The following is a 21701-nucleotide window of genomic DNA, read 5'->3' on the forward strand; positions in this document are numbered from 1 at the left end:
ATGTGCTAAGCTTTAGTAAAAGGGCCCCACTTCCCATTTCCATACAAAATATATTTTGAACAGAAGAAGTAATGGGCACACTGAAGAAGCCCAAAATATGAAAACCTAATAGACCGAACAAGACAGTCTTAGTGCTGTATGTCCACATTTATAAAGAATCCAAGTCATAACCTATCAAATGGTATTTGATGTAATAAGAAAGAGAAGCAGGGAGAATAGCCAAAATATAAAAAGGACGAGCCTCAAGTAGCAATAATAGGGTGAAGTACAGAAGAAAGTTACCAGGCATCCTGAACAAACATCACTCAAGAGCAATCAGCTGAGCTGTCATAGCATACATACAGTAACTATCGCTCTTATCCTTAAACATTTATATGGAAATTTTAGGAGCAAAGCTGGAGGTCTGAAAATGGTTCTTATGATTTAGAAATGCATCCTCGGAGCCTGATCCCTAATTAAATAAAGCACAAAAGTCACAATGAGAGTATCTGGGAAGTTACTCTGGCAAGATTTTTTTTCAAACTGCTGATACAAACAAAACCAAAAACCTTGCTAGATGAGTTGGGAAGTGGCACACGATGCAATAATCAATGAAAAAAAATATAAATATATGTGCATAAGGGAGTGAAGTCAGTGTTACAAGTGGCTCGCTAAGATCCACAAGAGCCACTGGACCACCTTTTACATCATTTAGCACTCCCTAGTTTAAGAAAACTGGGCTATAATTCAATCCATAATTGTGTAACCACGTCCCAAACATTTAGGGCTCCTTTTACTAAGGTGTGCTAGCGGTTTAAGTGTGCGCGCTAAACACTAATGCCTCCATAGAGCTTGCATTAGTATTTTTCATTTAGCGCGTGGTTAGCGTGCACTAATCTTTAGTGCGTGCTAAAAACGCTAGTGCACCTTAGTAAAAGGAGCCCTTAGACTAATTATTCCAAAGTGTAGTCACAGGTTCCAAATTAAAGTTCCAATAAAAATTCAAGTTCATATAGGTACCGAATGCAGAATGTTTATATAAATGTGATGAAATCTTGAAAGTAAAAACGAGAAACTTATCTATGAATTGTCAGATTCAGCTATCAAAGGATAGTTAAGATGCAGACTCTTGACCTCCTTCATCCATTCTTTTCCTGAAGAGGGGTAGTAATAAACCCTTGGCGTGGACAGCAGACATTGCACTGGGATTTTAAGTGTCTTAGTTAAGTACTTAAACATTTCCAAGAAGTAGACAGAAGAGGTCTTTGGAAAATGAATTAGGCTTAAATGATGGCATCTAACTGTATTTTCCAAGCTCTCCAATTTATTTCAGAGGTAAATACTGTCCCTAGCTAGGGCACTTATTAATTTGAGTTAAAACATGCCTTTCCATTAAACATTCTTCTTTTGCTGTTTTTCAGCTTTGAACATATACACTCCACCACCTCTATTTCACATACTCTAACTTTATTATCAGAGTCCCGTAGCCATTCCGAAGTAAAAGACATTTGTCTAATCTGGGTCTTCCCTATTCCAAGAATTACCTTTCAGCTTTCCTCTATATCAAATACATTGGATCTTTCCAGGCTCAATACCGCGAGGTGTTGCCTCCATTGTTATGGTTTGAGTTGAGGAACAGACATGTGAAAGTCTGCCTGCATAGAGGAAACTGTTGCCTCTTCCCCAAACAGAGGCAGGGGAATAGCTTTTTGTTTGGGAAGATCGAAGGAACCAGGTGAAGAGGGCAACCTACAATCAGATGGCTGGATATGTTGAAAGCAACCATGGGGGACAGTGGCGTAGAGAGGGTGAGCAGTGCCTAGGGTGGTGGTGCCCCTCCCCTGCCTCCTCTGCACACGTGGGTCCCTTTCCCCATACTTTTTTTTAACTTCTCCAGCGTGAGCAGCATGCCCACATTGGTGTTAGCTCACTCTTTGATGTCACTTCCTAGGGGTGGGTCCCAGAAGTGATGTCAGAGAGAACGCCGATGCCAATGCGGGCAGCAACCTCGCTCCGGGAAAGTAAAAAAAGGTACGGTAGAAGACAAGGGGCATGCGCATGCTGCAAGGAGAGGAGGAGGCGTGCCATGCCCTTAGGAAGACCGTGCCAGGGGCAGACCCCACCCCACCTTACTACACCACTGCATGGGGATGATGCTGGAGGACCTTTCTGGAGCAGCACAAAATTGATTTCTTTTTAGATCTGCAATTCATCAAGCTGCTGGGACTAGATCACAAGTCGATGGCACCTAACAACAAGTATCTAGCATGCCTAATCATGCCAAGTTGGATTAGTACAGATCAATTCTACACAGACAATCGATGCTATGAGAATACCTGGTCTCTTTTACACATGCAGAGCTAGAGAGTTGAATGGGGACAGAAATTTCATCCATCATCGCTTGTACCTACTGGATTCTAACTCATACCTACCTATACCTGTACCACCCATACTCACAATTAATCTCCTCCATCCCCACCCATAAGTGCAAGAGCCAACACTATTACTTACTAGCTCATAGCCCTCTGTTTCCTTCTGATCCAAGCAGTCTTTCATATTTTTTTGGGTGCTCAGGGCTGGTCTTAGGCAAGGGAAACAGGGGTGGTTGACAGGGCCCCTTGCCCCATACCATCCCCAAGTACATCTTTTTTTCCACTCAGACGCACATGCACACACGGTCTGGTAGTTCTCTCCTTCCCCCCATGTGGTCCGATATTTCTTTCCTCCCCCTCCCTGCTGTGCAGCCCAGCATCTGTCTCTCTTCTCTCTACCTGCCCACTTGTCTGGAGTTTTCCCCTTTTCTCCCTGCCACCCCAGCACTGCTGCAGAATCAAGGCAGCCTCAGCACTGACAGGCTCAGAAATCTTCAGTTCCTGTATCCGCTTAGGCAGGATAACACAGAAGGAAAGCTTCTGAGGCTAGCTGGTGACGGGGTTGCCTTTCTGTGGTGGTGCTGGAAGGTCAGAAGACAGCAACGCCAAGAAGCAGGGTGAAGGGGAAGACACCAGACCTGGGGCGGGTGGAGGGAAGGGAGACACATGCTGGGCTGTGTTGAGATTGCACATGTTCTACCTTTGCTTCAGAAGCACAAAAAGCATTATAGCATCATGGCTGCTGCTAACAGCATTCCATCCTCGGAGAGCATGAAGGTCACTGGTGACTTAAGTGGCAATTGAGTTTCAGAGCAAAGTTTGAAGACTAATCTCTAGCACATGAGAAACCAGCTGAAGTGCAGGCAGCTATGCTGAGAAGGGTAATGGATTCTGAATGCAGCATTGTTTTTAAGTGAACCTCACAGATGAGCAGAGGAAGGATACCAAAGTTATCATAGTTGCATTAGAAGTCTGTTTCAGACAACCAAATATTTAATATTCTTAGTAGCTTCTCAGCCTTTTGGCTGAGATCAAGTGTAGTATCTGTTCTTATCAGTTTAATATTTTTAGTAGCTGCAAACAGGGAGAGGGTGAATCCACTGACAACTTTATCACATGTCTGAAAAAAAAAAGCAGTAACATATGAGTATGACCCAGTGAAACATGAATTTATTCAGGATGAAATAGTTCTTGGCGTTGCTACACATTGCTTGGCACACATTGCTGCCTCTTTTGAGAAGTGACTTGACTATGAATACAGCTATTGAGCCATGTCATACTGCAGAACTCACACATACAACTGAGAACTATAGAACAAGATCGGCAGGCTGACAGCACTAATGAAACAGACATGCATCAGCAAAGTGTGGATGGCTACTGCAACAAGCAACAGCAGAGCGACCCACCTGCAACCAAATCTGCAGCAGATATGTACTGTGGCAATACACATGTGCAAATGTGAGTGAAAAACCCCCACTGTCCAGGATATGGAAAAATATGTCGCTTCAGTGATAGCCCAAATTATTTGCAAGGTTGAACCTATCAAGTAAGAAGCAAAACACTGCATTAAGCTGCATGAAAGAATGTTAAGTCTGTATTGTAACACCTTTACAGAAGCTCATGTAAACCGCTCCGAATTGACTCCCCAGTCATATATGTACTTATTTATTTAATTTGTTTTTTCTTTTCTGTTTACCTCAAAGAGTACTGATGCAATTTTGTCAAAAGAGTGTCCTGGCACTAGATGAACAAAAGGACAAAAATGAAGCTCAGATTGAATAATATGGCACAACCTTGTCACTTGTATTCTGGGGCAACATGTTTATTGTTTATTGAAAGCTTCAATACCACTACTAATGACTGGGGAGTCAATTCAGAGTGGTTTACATGAGCTTCTGCAATGGTGTTACAATACACGAGCTTCTGTAAAGGTGTTACAATACATAATTAGCGTTTTCTGAGATGGATTCAATACACATTTATATCATAATCAATCATCCTACGTATATACACATATAATACTAGTATATTATATAATATAGTATACTATCTTTAAGCCCGTTACATTAACGGGTGCTAGAATATGTGTGTGTCTGTCTTTCTTTCTTTCTTTTTCTCTCCCTGGCCACTTTCTGTCTCTCTCTTTCCTCGGCTGTCCACCACCACCCCTTGCCTGCTCCCCCTGTCCAGCAATAGCCCTTCTCCCTTCCTTTTACCTCCCCCCTGTCCTGCAGCACCCCTTCCATGCTCCCCCTGTGCAGCAGGAGCCCTTCTCCCTTCTTTTTAAGTCTCCCCCTGTCCAGCAGTACCCATTCATTCTCCCCCTGTCCGGCAGTAGGTCTTCTCCCTTCCTTTTACCTCTCCTCCGTCTAGCAGCACCTCTTCCCTGCTTCCCCTATCCAGCAGTAGGCCTCCCTTTCTGTTATCTCCACCCCCCCATCTAACAGCACCTCTTCCATGCTCCCCCTGTCCAGCAGTAGGCCTCCCTTCCTGTTACCTCCCCCCCTGTCCAGCACCATCTCTTCCCTGCTCCTCCTGTACTGCAGCACCCCTTGCCTGCTCCCCCTGTCCAGTCCAGCGATCTCCAGCCATCGGGCCGGCTCCTGCAGGGAGTCTCGTTCCTGCCCTGTCCCCACTGGGCGTGCAAGCCTGCTCTGCCCCCTCCCGACCTGCCAGGAGTATTTGAATTCGACCCAACGCTTCCTGTTGAGGGAACCACTCCTCACCGGACTCAGCGGAGAACTCCAGCCATTGGGCTGGCTCCTGCAGGGATCCTCATTCCTGCCCTGTCCCCGCCGAGTGTGCGAGCCTGCTCCACCCCCTTCCGACCTACCGGGAGCATTTGAATTCAACCCGACGCTTCCTGTTGAGGGAACCTCCCATTGCCGGACTTAGCGGTGGGAGGGTTAATGTAACGGGCTTAAAGATAGTATACTATATTATATAATATACTAGTATTATATGTGTATATACGTAGGATGATTGATTATGATATAAATGTGTATTGAATCCATCTCAGAAAACGCTAATTATGTATTGTAACACCTTTACAGAAGCTCGTGTATTGTAACACCATTGCAGAAGCTCATGTAAACCACTCTGAATTGACTCCCCAGTCATTAGTAGTGGTATTGAAGCTTTCAATAAACAATAAACATGTTGCCCCAGAATACAAGTGACAAGGTTGTGCCATATTATTCAATCTGAGCTTCATTTTTGTCCTTTTGTTCATCTAGTCAACAGAGGTTCGGGTGCACTGGGGAGGGGTGCGCGGGGGGGGGGGGGGGAGAGCGACGACGACAAACTCTGCCTTACAGTGAGTGAGGGGGGATTCGAAGTGCGCATACGCACTCCTACCTGCCATGGACATACGGATCACGGAACACACAAATAGGAGTGCGCATGCCTGCTTAGGGTTTTATTATTATAGATAATACTAGTACAGTAGAATCTCAGTTATCTGGCACCCATGGGGATTGGTGGATACCGGATAACTGCTTTTTCTGGTTAATTGAAAGTGTGTTAGAAACCTTGTCTAACACACTCTCAATTCCTTTCTTTCTCCTGCCCCGAAGCACCAGCACGGCAATGCTCCTGAGCTGCATGTAGCAACTTATGTCTAAAAGAAAAAAAAAATGAGGTTGGCACAGAGGGCAGCCCTGCAGCATCAAACTGAAGTTATATTCAGGGGAGTTCATGCCATCCTTGGGACTTTTTCAAACCCAATGTAGCATTCGTGGATATACTCATGAGCTTGAATTGGACACGGTGAAAACAAATCAGAAACCATGGTTTGATATGTGAGCACCTTGAACTGTGAAGCTGAATCACATAGAATATCAGTGCACCAGGCCACTGTCAAAGCTGCATCTAATTAGTACTAGTTGGTGCTATGATGATGTTTTTCATGGCTCAGTGGAGTCTGTTACAGGAGAAGTCAATTTTGAACTTGATCTCAATGTTTCACTAGTACAACATACTCTACGCTATGTGCTAATTGCTATAGATCCAGAACTGAAAGTCTGGTTAGAAAAGCATGATGCATCCTTTGATACTTAACTTTTGGAGGTCAATATGGGGTAGAATTAATAATATTTTGGAATCATCAATTCCACTATCGTATGAGGCGGTCATTTGCGTTACAATATTATGTTTAGTCCATTATAGATCAATATAAAGGTCGTCTTTTCCTTATAATGACTGGGATAGCCATCCAGATGATCACCCAAAATTGGAAGAATTATGATTTTTAAAATTTTTCATTCTGGTGGGCAAGTCTTTGCTCCTTATAGATTTGAAGAGATGAACGCTGATAATTTGGGACATGGTAATATATTTAAATTGATATGGGTCCATTGATATCTTATGTTACCTCTTTATAATTGATTATTGATGTGATGCCTTTCAAGAGGCTCTGCTCAGACAAATGGTGACGGAACCCACAAGGGAAAAATCGATATTGGATCTGGTCCTCACAAATGGAGAGAGTATCTCTAATGTTCGAGTGGGTGCTCACCTGGGTAGTAGCGATCATCAAACGGTTTGGTTTGATATAACGGCTAAAGTGGAGAGCGGCCGCACGATACTTAAAGTCCTAGATTTCAAACGTACGGACTTTAATGCAATGGGAAAGTACCTGAAGAAAGAACTGTTAGGATGGGAGGACATAAGAGAAGTGGAAAGACAGTGGTCTAAGCTGAAAGGAGCGATAAAAATGGCTACGGACCTTTATGTGAAGAAAATCAATAAAAACAAGAGAAAAAGGAAGCCGATATGGTTCTCCAACCTAGTGGCTGAGAAAATAAAGGCGAAAGAGTTGGCGTTCATGAAATATAAAAAAACCCAAGAAGAGGAGAGCAGAAAGGACTACAGGGTGAAACTGAAAGAAGCCAAGAGAGAGATACGTTTGGCGAAGGCACAGGCGGAAGAACAAATGGCTAAAATTGTAAAAAAGGGAGATAAAAATTTTTTCAGATATATTAGTGAAAGGAGGAAGATAAAAAATGGAATTGCTAGGCTAAAAGATGCTGGGAACAAATATGTGGAGAGTGATGAGGAGAAAGCAAATGTGCTAAACAAATACTTCTGTTCTATGTTCACAGAAGAAAATCCTGGAGAAGGACCGAGATTGTCTGGCAAAGTTACACGAGAAAATGGAGTAGATTCTGCGCCGTTCACGGAGGAGGGTGTTTATGAGCAACTTGAAAAACTGAAGGTGGACAAAGCGATGGGACCAGACGGTATCCATCCCAGGATACTAAGGGAGCTCAGAGAGGTTCTGGCGAGTCCTATTAAAGACTTGTTCAACAAATCTCTGGAGACGGGAGTGATTCCTGGGGATTGGAGGAGAGCGGATGTGGTCCCTATTCATAAAAGTGGTAACAGGGATGAAGCAGGAAACTACAGGCCGGTGAGCCTCACTTCAGTTGTTGGAAAAATAATGGAAGTGTTGCTGAAAGAAAGGATAGTGTGCTTCCTTGAATTTAATAGGTTACAGGATCTGAGGCAACATGGCTTTACAAAAAGTAAATCGTGCCAAACGAACCTGATTGAATTTTTTGATTGGGTGACCAGAGAGCTGGATCGAGGACATATGCTAGATGTAATTTACTTGGATTTCAGCAAAGCCTTTGATACAGTTCCTCATAGGAGGCTGTTGAACAAACTTGAAGGGCTGAAGTTAGGACCCAAAGTGGTGAACTGGGTCAGAAACTGGCTGTCGGACAGACGCCAGAGGGTGGTGGTTAATGGAAGTCGCTCGAAGGAAGGAAAGGTGACTAGTGGAGTCCCTCAGAGTTCGGTGCTGGGGCCAATCCTGTTCAATATGTATGTGAGTGACATTGCTGAAGGGTTAGAAGGAAAAGTGTGCCTTTTTGCAGATGATACCAAGATTTGTAACAGAGTAGACACCGAAGAGGGAGTGGAAAATATGAAAAAGGATCTGCAAAAGTTAGAGGAATGGTCTAATGCCTGGCAACTAAAATTCAATGCAAAGAAATGCAGAGTAATGCATTTGGGGATTAATAATAGGAAGGAACCGTATATGCTGGGAGGAGAGAAGCTGATATGCACGGACGGGGAGAGGGACCTTGGGGTGATAGTGTCCGAAGATCTAAAGGCGAAAAAACAGTGTGACAAGGCAGTGGCTGCTGCCAGAAGGATGCTGGGCTGTATAAAGAGAGGCGTAGTCAGTAGAAGGAAGAAGGTGTTGATGCCCCTGTACAGGTCATTGGTGAGGCCCCATTTGGAGTACTGTGTTCAGTTTTGGAGACCGTATCTGGTGAAAGACGTAGGAAGACTTGAGGCGGTCCAGAGGAGGGCAACGAAAATGATAGGAGGCTTGCGCCAGAAGACGTATGAGGAGAGACTGGGAGCCCTAAATATGTATACCCTAGAGGAAAGGAGAGACAGGGGAGATATGATTCAGACGTTCAAATACTTGAAGGGTATTAACGTAGAACAAAATCTTTTCCAGAGAAAGGAAAATGGTAAAACCAGAGGACATAATTTGAGGTTGAGGGGTGGTAGATTCATGGGCAATGTTAGGAAATTCTACTTTACGGAGAGGGTAGTGGATGCCTGGAATGTGCTCCCGAGAGAGGTGGTGGAGAGTAAAACTGTGACTGAGTTCAAAAAAGCGTGGGATGAACACAGAAGATTTAGAATCAGAAAATAATATTAAATATTGAACTAGGCCAGTTACTGGGCAGACTTGCACGGTCTGTGTCTGTGTATGGCCGTTTGGTGGAGGATGGGCAGGGGAGGGCTTCAATGGCTGGGAGGGTGTAGATGGGCTGGAGTAAGTCTTAACAGAGATTTTGGCAGTTGGAACCCAAGCACAGTACCAGGTAAAGCTTTGGAGTCTTGCCCAGAAATAGCTAAGAAGAAAAATTAAAAAAAAAAAAAAAAAAAAAAAATTTAAATTGAATCAGGTTGGGCAGACTGGATGGACCATTCGGGTCTTTATCTGCCGTCATCTACTATGTTACTATGTTACTATGTGAGTCAGTTTTTTGTTTATTTAGGTACACATCCAGGGAAGGGTGGGAGGGTGTGTGTGTGTGTGGGGGGGGGGCATTATTTCTGTCTTAGTTTTGTTTTAGGGTACTTACATTTGGGGGTGGGTGAATGGATGGGAAGATATCAATTAGAATAGGGTATGGTTTTTTGCGGTAATCTATGTTTTTGTGTTTTATTGAATAATCATTGGGTGGGGGAAAATGGTTGATTAAGAACATGGGTAAGTTGAATGTGCTTGATTGTATTATTATATGTTACATTTGTTGTATTGCACTATTTAAGTTTTGAAAATCAATAAAGAATTAAAAAAAAAAAAGGAAAGCATGATGTGGATGTCTATATCACATCTTCGACTGAAACAACTGATTGGATCAGCAAAATGGTTACAGTGAAAAAAAAAGGTCTGAAAAACAGACTTTGTGGATGCAAAGTTTCTATACCTTGCACTGAGATCTCACTGCATTATGCCAAAACTTAAAGATGTTTTATATACTGAAAGTTGCCCAAACCTTATTTGTTTATACTTGTTCATACACATGACGCACTCCTCCAGTGCATGGTAAATTAGAAAAGCAGTCTCATGCTCTGGACCCAGGGGGCAGGTAAAGATGGTTCAAACTATTATTTGGAGCCTCTGTAGCATGAATGTTTGGTTAGGCTCAGTGGCATTAAGTCAATAGCAGGTGACATTCTCATTACTAGTTGTGGTGACTCTGATGAGGAAGCACAGCATGGCCATGATAATAAACTCTTAGCCCTAATGGATTTATGCAGGCTGGTGAAACTGTAGTTCCACTTCCATGGATATATCATGTCTTCACTTGAAAGCAGACCTGGAAAACGTTAAAGCCATAAAAGAGGTGCCACTTCCTACAGATGTAAAATCAGAATTAACTGCTAATTTTGTAATCTCCCTAGCAAGTTTTTTGGTAACCCCAAATAGCATTACGGTAATCTAAATCAGTGGTTCCCAATCCTGTCCTGGAGGACCACCAGGCCAGTCAGGTTTTCAGGATAGCCCTAATGAATATGCATGAGAGAGATCAGCATATAATGGAAGTGTCAGGCATGCAAACCTGCTCCATGCATATTCATTAGGGCTATCCTGAAAACCCGACTGGCCTGGTGGTCCTCCAGGACAGGGTTGGGAACCACTGATCTAAATGACTTATCAATACTTCTGGAAGTTAGAGGAGTGGATAATTAAAGGTAACCAAAAAAAGAAGCTGAATACAATTCTATATCAAACAGACCCTGTAACTGCAATACCAAAACCTTTTTCTTTAGATTAAATAAATGGCACTCAAATTATCACACACAAAATTGTACGCTATTTTGAGATGTATGTGTAACTAAGACTCTCTTTTACTAAGCAGCAGTAGAGGGGCTAAATTCTATGAGCTTCAGAGCAGCATTGGAGCATTTAGGCCCTATTTCTGTAAAGTGTGCATAACTTTAGGCGTGCTTTAGGTGTCCGATTTAAGTGGATAATGAGCGATTTAAGGGTCTTAACAAGCGTTAATGGGGACTTAGACGGAGTTAGGCGTCGATTAGGCATTCTTAGAACACAGATGCGAGATAGATGCATATTTAGGGAATAGTCGTGTCTAAGTTTGTAGACTTAGGCGTAACATCAGCGTGGTTAAGGATAGGCACCCCATAGACGCTAGTTAGGCGGCAGAAGGCGTCTAAACAGCGTGGAAAATGTAGGCAAAGGAAAAGGTGGTCTAAGTGTAGTTTTTGCTTCATTTCAATGCAGTTTCAGCTTTCTTAGTTGGAGACTTCCTATAGACTGTCACAAGCCCAGCACTACAGCTAGCCTTGTTCCAGCTAGAAAGCAGAGGAACTTAGCCCTGAAGATAAAGAGAGCTGATCAGTGCAGCAGTTCTCCAACTAGCATGGAGCAGAACTCTGATTTTGGAGAGGTTTCTCAAGAGCAGGAGCCCTGGGAGGAGTTGGAACAGAATGAGAACAAAAACTACCTTAAATCTAGACCAGTCTCTGGTAAGACTCAGCTTAGAAAACAGTCTCTAAGCCCTTTAGGCACACACCTGCTGAGGTTAATTGAAGAGCAGGAGAGCTCAGGGAAAGCTGAAGCATGCCCATCCCCCACACAGGCTAGAGCCACGAGCAGTGCAAGCCAGGGAGAGTCAGTGCTGAGCCAGCAGAGGAAGCAGATGAATGGCTAGGTGCTCCAGAGGTCAGGCAGGGAGATGAAGTGGAAATGCTGGATTTAGAGGAATGCCATGGACATTTCTTTGGAACCTGTTGAGGACAGAATGGATGAAAGCTAAGTTTCTTGTTGCTTTCCACTGCACTGTGTTATGAGAAAAGGAACTGTATGTTTGCTGGCTGTGGAAGAATTTAAAAGCATGTTGCAGGGAAAAACTGCTCTGCCTGAAAAGGATTTTGGACTGGATTTTATTTTTCCTCCTGTTTTGAAAGTTAAAGACACTGATTGACATAGTGGGGATTGTGGGGGCAGAATCCACACAAGATCCACAGGGTTGGGATTGCGGGCACCAATTTGGCGGTTTTGAGAGTGGATTTGACAATTCCCCACCTCCACCAACTTACTAGGGTTGGTAGGGGAAAGCCTGATTAAACTTAGGCAGGCACAGTGTGCTTTATCAGGACCAGTTCATTTTTGCAGGACTGTGCAATACTCACCAATTGTTGTTTTTTCTTTTTGCTTGAAAGAAGCTGGTGAGAAACTCCAGGACTTACCCTGAGGCAAGGGTGTGGCCAGCCTTGTGCTGACCTGGCAGTCAAAGAACTGCAGGGCTAATTGCCAGAGCAAGTGAACTGTTTGAGTTGTTTTTTCCTTATTTTGCATATATTTTGAACATGGGCTGCCTTACTCAATAAAGCCTTCATTATTTGAACAAAGGCTGAACGGTAGCCTTATTGGAAGAACAGTTGCCTTGTTGGAAGAACAGTTGCCATTCTGACCATTTATTTCCCAGAACATTATTTTACCAGCAGGGCTTTCACCTTTTGAAGGTACGCCAGCGTTAGTGTTTTGCGCGCTTCCCGGTATCCGACTCAGGACCCGGTACCGAGAGTGCAACAAGACGCAAATTAGGTGTGCTTTCCACTTCCTCAATGATGTTTCCTATAGTGAGTTTGAATATTTTTTTTTTCTTCTTTCTCCCTCCTAATAGATTTAATAAGCCATCATATCAATAGAGCAGTGATTCCCAACCCTGTCCTGGAGGAACACCAGGCCAATCGGGTTTTCAGGCTAGCCCTAATGAATATGCATGAGAGAGATTTGCATATGATGGAAGTGATAGGTATGCAAATTTGCTTCATGCATATTCATTAGGGCTAGCCTGAAAACCCAATTGGCCTGGTGTTCCTCCAGGACAGGGTTGGGAACCACTGCAATAGAGCACATCAATATAAACATATTGCATGGAAAACATAGTACTTTTCTGCCCAAACAGTAATATGATTTAATCATTACACCACCTTTGGCTTTCCTGCTTAAAAAGAACCCCCTTTTTTCTCAACAAACAGTGCTGCAATCAGCTCTTTCTTGAGAGCAAAGAAAGAACATGAAAAACATATCATTATTGCACACATTACTTCATTTCTCAGTGCTTAAAAAGAGAAAAACCAGACGCAGACCTTAACATGCATTTTCCCTCATTGCAAAATGGAGCTCTTCAGCTTCACAAAGATGACCTCATTGTGAAATCATCAAGCTGCACCTTCAAGGTAGTATGCCACAATTAAAAGATGCACTGTATGTTGAACTCACAATCGCTGTATGACCAGCACAGGACTTTAACCCATAGAGCTACATCAGCTTCTATGCAGATGGATCTCACTGCCCTTTCATATCATAGTTGACTGATCTGCCTATGTATCATCTGATTAGCTATCATATCACAAATACCACAAAGAAAGCATTTCTGGCTCACCAGGTTAATGTGCCTTGTAGAGAATGACACGGTGACGGTTTACCCGCGGCCACCGCATTTAAGCCGCGGGTCACCGCCGAAAACGGGGAAGAAAACTAGCAGTCGCTGCGGTGACGGGGACAAGGCCATTCACCGACCGCGGAAACGGTGAACAGGTTTGTCCCCGCGGGCCAATGTACCCCCTTCTAGGAACCGCTATTTACCTGTGTTTCACCGTGCTCCTCATTTGTCAGATCAACCCTTCCTGCCAATCGCAGCAGAAGGGTACCCAACCCCTCCTGCCGGTCCTCCCAATGGCCTCCCCTAAGATCGCCGGCAGGAGGGTACCCAACCCCTCCTGCTGGACCCCCCCCAACGAACCCTCCCACCCCGGAACCCCTTTAGTCTTACTTTCCAAGTTGGACCGGACAGCTCCTCGCTCGTCTGGCCAGCAGGCCTGCCTCCGTCCAAATGAGGCGGGCCTGCCCCTCCCCTCCCCTGCCTCCCAATGGCCTCCCCTAAGATCGCCGGCAGGAGGGTACCCAACCCCTCCTGCTGGACCCCCCCCCAACGAACCCTCCCACCCCGGAACCCCCTTAGTCTTACTTTCCAAGTTGGACCGGACAGCTCCTCGCTCGTCTGGCCAGCAGGCCTGCCTCCGTCCAAATGAGGCGGGCCCGCCCCTCCCCTCCCCTGCCTAACCCACAGGATCCTAGGGCCTGATTGGCCCAAGCACCTAAGGCCCCTCCTATAGCGGGAGTGGCTTTAGGTGCCTAGACCAATCAGGCCCTAGGATCCTGTGGGTTGTGCAGGGTAGGGGCGGGCCCGCCTCATTTGGACGGAGGCAAGCCTGCTGGCCATACGGGTGAGGAGCCGTCCGGTCCAACTTGGAAAGTAAGACTAAGGGGGTTCCGGGGTGGGAGGGTTCGTTGGGGGGGGGGTCCAGCAGGAGGGGTTGGGTACCCTCCTGCCGGCGATCTTAGGGGAGGCCATTGGGAGGACCGGCAGGAGGGGTTGGGTACCCTTCTGCTGCGATTGTCGGGAGGGCCGTTGGGGGGGTCTACAGGAGGGGTTGGGTGCCCTCCTGCCGTGATCGCTGGGGGGAGGGGAGACTTGCAGCCGTAGCCGCGGTCACTATGCTAATCACGGCAGCATTTAAAGTACATGTCGTGTTTGTTTTTGCATTGCTAGCCCCAGGGGTGGTGGAAGATTAGTGATTGAAAAACTGTATGAAAAATAACTATTTTAAATTTAGTGATCAAAATGTGTCAGTTTTGAGAATTTTTATTAATTAATTTTTTCTCTGCGTGTTTTGTTTTTGTATAGTTATTAACTAATATTTAACTAAGTTTTAAAGTTTTAAAGAATGTTTCCTTTATACGTAAATAAAGAAAAGTGAATGGGATTGCAGTGGCGGTGACGGGGCGGTGAATGGGGTGGCAGTGGCGGTGACGGGGCGGTGAAGAGGATGGTGAGACGGGGACGGGGCGGTGACGGGGATGGTGAGACGGGGACGGGGCGGTGACGGGGATGGTGAGACGGGGACGGGGCGGTGACGGGGACCAATTTTTTCACCGTGTCATTCTCTAGTGCCTTGTCCATTTTCTCAAGCACCCCTGTTCAAATCCCACCTTCACTCATTTTAAGAGCTTCTAATTAGCTCTCATAAGAGGGTGTAGAATCTCTAGATGGTGGACTTTGACGTTTTTATCAGCACATTTCCCTTTCCAGGCAAACTTATTTTCTCCTTCTCATGGTTAGGACATCCTAAGCTGTCATGGGAGGAAACCTCTCTTCTGACCAAAAGATGCCATTTATAGCTCACCAGGTTAATGTGCTTTGTTGCACCTTGTTTATCTTCTGAAGTTCCCTGGTTCAAATCCCACCCTCACCTTCACTCATTTTAACAGCTCTCATAAGTGGTGGACTTTCCTGTTTTTCATCAGCATTCTGCACTTTGCAGGCACAGATGCATCAGATACATTCATCTTCTCTCTGCTACAAGCCATTGTGGTAGGAATGGATTTCCTTCTATCCAATATCTGCACAAGGCAACAGGTAGAAGAGTTTACTAAAACTTCAGAAGGCTTGGACAGGTATTGAAGGAAGGTACATGTTTTTGAGATGTACCCTAGAGACATTTCTGTTGGTATATTCAGCTTGGCTGGTTATGGTTTCATGCTTCAGGAGTGTGTGTTGGGGTGGAGGAGGGGGTTTAGAATGAGAGAGAACAGGATGCTTTAGACATCTGAGAATTGCTGCAGATCATTTTAAAGATCAACTCAAATATGTTTAAGCAAAGGAATGGCCAAAGAGTTTGAAGGTTTTCTGGTAGAAAAATGAACATCAAATATTTGCTAACTGCACTCAAGACTTGAACCCTGACATATGGAAGATAAAAGCAGCGCCTTAAAGCATAGAGCTATAGAGGGAGCTTCATTTAGAATTTGGTAACAGAGCCTCTACAGACTAAGCAGATGACAAATGGCTTCTAGTAAAAGCTTTGAGAAGGGAAGGAATTGATTAAAAGTCAGTAGTTTAGTTTAGTTTATTAGGTTTTTATATACCGCCAATCAAGGTTATCTAAGCGGTTTTACAATCAGGTACTCATGCATTTTTCCCTTTCTGTCCAGGTGGGCTCACAATCTATCTAACATACCTGGGGCTATGGAGGATTAAGTACAGGTGTGTTTGCCCAAACCACACCTAAAGCATGCCCAATCAGATTTGAAAGTTTTCTGGTGGGAAGTCCAAACGGTGCCAATGACGTCAAACGCTAGTTAGGCATGCTTAGTATAAGAAGATCCATCAGAGCAGTGTTTTCTCTTTTAGGACTCCTATTCTGTGTTAATGCTTATTTCTGACACTTTACTTTTCTTGATTATCTTTTAACCTTTTCATTCCTATATCTGCCACAACTCTCCATTCCATAGGACCATTAGTAGCTATAGTAATTTGCAATTTTGTCTAACCTTTTCCATCTTTCCAGGAACAAATATAGGTGATAATGATATATTGCTAGCTACTTAGGTGTCTTTATTAGATAAAAGCTCAGGTAGAAGTGATTTCTTCTTTTGGACTCCCATTCTGTAGCGAACCTAGAAGGCTGCCATAGACCTCCACAGCACGTTCCCTCTGCTGCGGTCCCATACGTCAGAGGAGGGGCAGAAGGAATGTGCTGTGGAGGCCAAAGGCAGCCTGCTAGGTTCGTTACAGCATCAGTGATCCCCTGCAGACTGCTTTGAAGGCGAGACTGGGAAGCCGGAGGGACACTAGAAAGAAGGCGGACCCTGGTGTAAAGAAGGGGAAAAACATGCAGGCCTTCAGGGGAGGTGGGGACAGGCCCTTATGTAGACGTACACAGAGGGAGGGAAGGAGGGGTCCAAACAGACGTGCATATGCTGGACTGAGGGTGGGGGGAGGGGAATAAATAATGGCTCTAAAAACAGAGGAGAGTGAGAGAGATGGTGGACAATGGGATGGAGGGAGGGAAGGAACAGAAAGGGAGGGAAGTTGGAGACAAGAGATGGTGTGGATGAGGGATAGAGATACTGGATAGGAGGGTAGTTAGGAAGAGAAAGGGAGAGATGGTGGACCCTGAGGGTAGGAAAGGAGGGAGATATGGTGGATGAATAGGTAGATGAGAAAAGGAGAGAAGGTGGATCTGGGGATGGTGGGGTCCATCGCTGCAGTTGCAGGGATGGAGATAAAAAAGGAAAGATGCCAGACCTCCAGGGGAGGGAAGGAAAATGGAAGGGGAGGACAGAGATGGAAGATGGATGGTTAGCATGGAGAAAGAAGAAAATGACAAATGGGCAGGAGACCCTGGCAAGCAGGTTATCAGAAAACAACCAGAGCCTGGGACCAACATGATTTGAATAATGACCAGACAATAAAAGGTAGACAAAATAATTTTTTTTTCTGTTTTGTGATTACAATATGTCAGATTTGAAATGTGTATCCTGCCAGAGCTGGTGTTAGACAGCAAGCATGACCTAAAAGAGAGAGAAAAAGCCTTTTTTATTTATTTTGTTTACATTACAGAGCCAGCGTGGGGTTGGAGAGGTTGTAACCCTATACTTTTACTAAGTCTATGGGGTCCTTTTATTAAGGTGTGCATTAAGCGCGTGCTAAATCGGTTAGCGTACCTTAATAAAAGGTCCCCTAAGTATCTTAATAAAAAATTTGGCCCGCGACTTAGCCTATGTTTTAGATTTCGGCCCCTTATGTGATTGCGTTTGACACCCCTGCTGTAGGTGAAGAGTGTGTGTAGTCACATATAAACAATGTGTGCCCCAAGCCTATTCATGGAAAACACAGAGGAGTATACTCACAAGTCTGTGATCACCTCCAAAGTGAGCATGCAAATGTATATCTAACCACAGCTATTAGTTACTCGGTGAAAGAGCTGCCCTACTGACAGTACTCAAACTCAGTTCAGTGGTGCTGCTCACAGGATCTACTGTGCTGGAACATAAAGTATGCTGCATTCATTTACTTGTGACAAAATTGCAGAGGCACAATTAAAGCTCCTATTCTAACATGCTGCTGCCAAAATCTACAAGCACAACTGAGAATGGACAATGAAAGTGGAAAAAGAGAGAGGGTAGGGGGGACCTGGTGGACAAGGGGAAGAAAATGGGGAAATTTGATTTTGAAGTGGGGAAAAGAAGGAAGATAAGAGGACTCATGAGGGAGAAGATGGTTCCTGATGTAGGAGGGGGGTTGAATAGAGATGCTCAATGAAGAAGGTGGGAAAGAGGGGGCTTGATTGAGAAGGGGAAATTGAGGGAGAAGGGAAACCTGATGGGGCAGGAGAGAGTGGAGACTATGCCCTAGACCTAGAGAATTATGTGATGATGAGCCTGCAAAAGTTTGCACATAATAGATCAAATTCCATCAGTTGCCTAAAAAACAGCTGCATATTGCAGGTCAGTCATGCAGTGGTGCCATGTACAGAATTGTAGCTTTTGTCAAAGGTAAGCGTGAGAAATGTAGGCTGGGATTTTAAAAGCCTACATTTCCAGTGCCTACCTTTGATGAGAACTGCATCTATGCCTAAGGTCATTTCCAGCATTAACCACACCTACTTTGACCTTAGGCATTCTAATGTGCCTCCATAGAAGTAATTAAGGTGCCCTTTTTCTAGGCACCTGCATTTTTTTTTTAAACAATTTTAAAATTGTTTTAAAATAGTTTTACCAATTCAGTTAGGCACCGGTAGGATACCTACTGGTGCCTAACTTAAGGCGCCATTTATGAGCTTCAGCACTATTCTGTAAATAGCACTCCAAGTTGGGTGCCATTGATAGAATAGTGCTTTGCTCCAGGATACATACAACCTGCAGATCCTCAGACAAGTGGTTCGACTCCGAACTCCTCCTACAAAAAAGGCTTTGCAGACAACTTGAAAGATCTTGGAGAAAAAAGAAAAATGATCAAACCAAATCCGCTTGGAGAACCCAAATCAAACTATACAACACCAAACTTAAAGAAAAACGCAAAACATACTATTCTAAACTAATTGGCACAAACACCTCTGATACAAAAACACTCTTCAACTTAGTAAAAAAACTTACGGACACAAACCCATTCCTTGCCACCCAAGGCAATAAACCACCAACAGCTTCTCAACTAGCAGACCACTTCAAACACAAGATCACTACAATCAGAAATACCTTCAACAACTCAACCACCAAACTCTACGAGATAACAACCCCCACAACGGAAGAAGCCATATCTGCAGACAGAACATGGACCACATTCCCAACCCTACAATGGTCTGATTTGAACCGACTATACAAAAAATACAGCCACACCTCATGCGACATGAACTACTGCCCATCGTATCTGCTTACAAATGCCTCCCTTAAATTCAAAACCAACCTCATGCAATGGATTCAAAGCACTCTCACAGAAGGTCAATTCCCACAAGATCTCGGAGAGATCATAATCACACCCCTACTGAAAGATCAAAAAGGTCCTATAGACGCTCCTACCAACTACAGACCTATCGCTTCGATCCCATTATATGTCAAACTGATTGAAGGACTAGTGACTCAATACCTCACCAACTACCTATTTGACCATAATATACTTCACTCCTCTCAATCAGGATTCAGATCTCACCACAGCACGGAAACACTACTAGTAACACTACTAGACATAGCCCGACAACACCTCAGTAAAGGACACAGGATTCTAATTATCCAACTAGATCTTTCCGCCGCCTTCGATCTAGTCGATCACACCATATTACTCCAGATACTTGATGCAATCGGGATCTCAGGGATGGTTTACAATTGGTTCCAAGGATTCCTTAAAACAAGAACGTACAGAGTTAAGACAAACAACACGAAATCTAACCCATGGTCAAATCCATGCGGAGTCCCGCAGGGGTCACCACTGTCGCCCATTCTATTCAATCTCTTCATCTCCTCCCTCGGCACCACTTTAGACGACCTAGGTGTAACATCATTCAGCTACGCAGATGATATAACTATACTCCTCCCCTTTGAAACCAAAGACCACACCTCAACAGGACACCTGGAAATAATTCTGGATGAAGTAGAAAAATGGATGACAAACCACAAACTGAAACTAAACTCGGACAAAACCAAATTCCTAATGCTTGAAACGGACAAAAACCCATCCATAACAGACCTAGAAATTAAAGCAACCAAATACCCAATCCAGACCTCACTCAGAATCTTGGGAGTGCTGATAGACAGATGCTGCACTATGCAGACCCAAATCAACAAAACTACCCAAAAAGCATTCTTCACAATGCGCAACTTAAGAAAAATAAGGAAATTCTTTGACAAAGAACACTACAGGATAATTGTACAATCCCTGGTACTAGGTCTCGTGGACTATTGCAATATCCTTTATCTACCATGCCCCACAAACATGATCAAAAAACTTCAAACTGTTCAGAACACAGCCCTTAGACTAATTTACTCACTCGGAAAATTTGACCACATCACCAATGCCTACCTAGACTCACACTGGCTACCGATTCGAGCCAGAATTCAATTCAAACTATACTGTCTACTCTTCAAAGTAATTAACGGTACTGCACCCACCTACCTAGATGACCGCCTAAACCGTAACCTTCCAACCAGAACAAGAAGAACACTGACATCATTCGCATACCCACCACTCAAGGGTACTCACCGCAAAAAGCTTTACGATAGCCTCCTGGCAACACATGCTGCAAAACTCGAACCCTCCATCACCAGATTGTTAACCACAACATCAGACCTCAAGACATTCCGTAAAGAAATCAAAACACTGCTGTTCAAAAAGCATATACAATCTACCTAACCTCCCTCACCCCATCCCCCAAGAAACCAAAACACTGCCGTCCAAAACATCTTCCGATGTTACTAAGTCTTTACTATCATTCTGTTATTAAGTCTCTATCCTCAAACTGTATTCTCTATTGTCATGTACCATCCTGGAAATGTCCAGTTCTCTTCTTATGTAATCCGCTTTGAACCGCAAGGTACAAGCGGAATAAAAATCACTAATGTAATGTAATGTAATGTAATATCTGTAATAGTGCACGCAAATTCATGGAATGCCAATGGCTATGCCTCCTTTAAGATTTATGCACTAGAATTTATGTAGATCTTTATAGAATACGCCTAGAAAGATGTATGTGTAAATCAGTGGCATAGTAAGGGGGGACAAAGAGGGGCGGTCTACCTCAGGCGCCATCTTCCTCGGGGTGCCAGCACCCCTTCTTCTCTCTGCCCCTTCCCACTCCTCCCCCTGCTGCGCATATGCCCCTTACATTCCCCCGTACCTTTTTAACTTTGGCGCGAGTAGCCACCAACTTGCTGCCCACGTCAGCTTCAACGTTCTCTCTGACATCACTTCCGGGACCCGCACCTAGGAAGTGACATCAGCGAGAGTTCCGAAGCCAACGTGGGCAGTAAGTTCAAGTGGCTGCTCATGCCGGTTAAAAAGGTACGGGGAAGGGGCGTGCATTTGGCAGGGAGAGGGGAAGGGGGCAGGGGAGGGGCGCCGCTGCCCCAGGCACCACTCACCCTCTCTAATTCATGACAAAATCACTGACAATTAGCACACGATATAGAATCGGTGGGATTAGGATGAGTCTATACAGGAGCACCTAGAATTGGGAGCTAGGAAAGTGCCTGTCCAATGGCTACTCTATAAAGTAAAGAAGGTGCCTTCATTTCTTTATAGAATATTACTTTGCAGTTGCAGACATTTATATCAGCCATAGAGCTGGTGTAAATGCATGCACTTAGATTGTAAAAGAATGCATACAGATCATAAGAATTTATAAGCTACATTATTAAATATACATCCTTCTCATGCTGCTGCCCAAACTTCATCCATGAGAAATCTCACTTGCAAAGTATGCACTATCGCTTCTTGGCACATACTTATA

The 21701-nt window shown here is 44.3% G+C and overlaps 1 pseudogene; it reads left to right on the forward strand.

The window, feature by feature from the left end:
- Positions 1-3356: 3356 nt before the first annotated feature.
- On the forward strand, positions 3357-3581 carry LOC117352776 (annotated as a pseudogene).
- The last annotated feature ends 18120 nt before the right edge of the window (positions 3582-21701 follow it).

Source organism: Geotrypetes seraphini, chromosome 1 (assembly GCF_902459505.1).
Source record: "Geotrypetes seraphini chromosome 1, aGeoSer1.1, whole genome shotgun sequence".
Lineage (NCBI taxonomy): Eukaryota > Metazoa > Chordata > Amphibia > Gymnophiona > Dermophiidae > Geotrypetes > Geotrypetes seraphini.